This window comes from Diachasmimorpha longicaudata, unplaced genomic scaffold (assembly GCF_034640455.1).
Source record: "Diachasmimorpha longicaudata isolate KC_UGA_2023 unplaced genomic scaffold, iyDiaLong2 ctg00000225.1, whole genome shotgun sequence".
Classification (NCBI taxonomy): Eukaryota; Metazoa; Arthropoda; class Insecta; order Hymenoptera; family Braconidae; genus Diachasmimorpha; species Diachasmimorpha longicaudata.
Window position 1 is genome coordinate 22,501 of NW_026974013.1, and position 2,340 is coordinate 24,840.

The 2,340-nt window shown below is 37.3% G+C and overlaps 1 non-coding gene across 1 annotated transcript; it reads left to right on the plus strand.

Annotated features, from left to right (window-relative positions):
• Window positions 1-462: 462 nt before the first annotated feature.
• On the plus strand, window positions 463-617 carry LOC135172278 (5.8S ribosomal RNA). The gene has a single exon (XR_010300974.1). It is a non-coding gene; the product is annotated as a 5.8S ribosomal RNA (ribosomal RNA).
• The last annotated feature ends 1,723 nt before the right edge of the window (window positions 618-2,340 follow it).

Genomic DNA, 2,340 nt, shown 5'->3' on the forward strand with positions numbered 1-2,340 from the left:
AATAAAACCTTACGTTATATGGTGTAAAACATGTGAAAACATGTAACCATATTATATACGTATGATAATATAATGAAATTTATAAATCATCACTATATCATCGATTATGTGGGGTAACCTATTTGATGGGAATTTTTTTTTCATCATGATGGGTATTTAACGTGCCCAAGGTTTAGTAATGATTTTCGCCACACAAGATACAATTGGTGATGATGATTTTATATAAATTTCAAATTTTTTTTCTTCATGCCGTAAGTAATTGGATGGATACTTTGTTCTCAAAGTTGATATTCTTTTTCCGTGTACGGTAAAGTGAACACAAGTCTGAATAGTAATAAAATTGAATTTTGTGTTTGCTTAGGCATCTTGTATTTTTTATTGAAACAAGATTGCGAGATTGGATTGAATATTTTTATATTCAATGACTGTTATTTTTCAAAAAAAAAAAATTTTTTTTATGATTACCCTGAACGGTGGATCACTTGGCTCGTGGGTCGATGAAGAACGCAGCTAATTGCGCGTCAACTTGTGAACTGCAGGACACATGAACATCGACATTTCGAACGCACATTGCGGTCCACGGATCCAATTCCCGGACTACGCCTAGCTGAGGGTCGTTTGTTTTAAAAAAAACTGCTTACAATTTTATATGTGTTTATCTGTCTATATATGACAGAAAAATATTTGATAAATTGTACAAGCGTGTGTAAAGTTGAATGCTCGTCAAGATAATAATATTTGATTGAGAGAGAGAGATTGAATTTCTTCTCAAATATATATAAATTATTATACGACGTCATTTAAAATTACGTATTGAAAAATAATATATTATGAATTTTTCACATATATTATTTGACGATATAAAGAAAAAAAGAAGTTGTTGTTGTTAATATATTTGATTATAGCCCATTGTCAGTTGTCTAAAAATGGTTATTAACGAGAACAAACTTTGTGAAATGAAATCCACAAATTATATATCACTGTGGTGTTAATCATCGAGTCCCAGAGATCTCATTCTCCGAGTTGGACCGATCATGATTTTCATTTCTAAAGTTTTGTTTTGTTATGTTTTTTTAGACACGGATGTGATTTTTTTTTTTATAAATAAAAGGCGCTCGCAACAATAACTTTTTTATATAATTCTCTAACATGACGACCTCAGAGTAGGTGAGACTACCCGCTGAATTTAAGCATATTACTAAGCGGAGGAAAAGAAACTAACTAGGATTTCCTTAGTAGCGGCGAGCGAACAGGAAAAAGCCCAGCACTGAATCCCACAATTATGTTGTTGGGAAATGTAGTGTTTGGGAGGATCCATTTATCCTGTAATGTTATTTTGTATCCAAGTCCATCTTGAATGGGGCCATTTACCCATAGAGGGTGCCAGGCCCGTAGTGATCGAAATACATTTCAGGAGGATTTCTCCTTAGAGTCGGGTTGCTTGAGAGTGCAGCTCTAAGTGGGTGGTAAACTCCATCTAAGGCTAAATATGACCACGAGACCGATAGCGAACAAGTACCGTGAGGGAAAGTTGAAAAGAACTTTGAAGAGAGAGTTCAAGAGTACGTGAAACCGTTCAGGGGTAAACCTGAGAAACCCAAAAGATCGAATGGGGAGATTCATCGTCAGCTCATTTTGTATATATATAAGTTATGATATAGGTTACTACTTGTAGTATTGCTTGTACATTCTTATATATTTTATTGCAAGATGTTGTCGGCGTGCACTTCTTCCCTAGTAGAACGTCGCGACCCGTTGAGTGTCGGTCTATAGCCCGAGAGGTAGCCTTTAATTTTTTCAATTAAAGACCCTTGGTGTTTTTCTGACTGGCTGCTCGATGGTATTCATAAGGTATTAAGCCGCATATTATATGCGTTTATATCCGTCGCAAGCGAGGTCAATTTTTAGTAGTACGGACCTAGTGCCGTCGCTATAATTGATCAGCTGTTGGTTGTACGGTATTCTAAAACTGGCTTATAATTAATACCGGTCAGCGATGCTACTGCTTTGGGTACTTTCAGGACCCGTCTTGAAACACGGACCAAGGAGTCTAACATGTACGCGAGTCATTGGGATTTTTTTTAAACTAAACCTAAAGGCGTAATGAAAGTAAAGGTCGTTCTTGTAGCGATTGAGGGAGGATGAGTTGTGTTAAGATACAGCTTCGCACTCCCTGGGCGTCTCATTCTTATTACAAGAAGAGGCGCACCAAGAGCGTACACGTTGGGACCCGAAAGATGGTGAACTATGCCTGGTCAGGATGAAGTCAGGGGAAACCCTGATGGAGGTCCGTAGCGATTCTGACGTGCAAATCGATCGTCGGAACTGGGTATAGGGGCG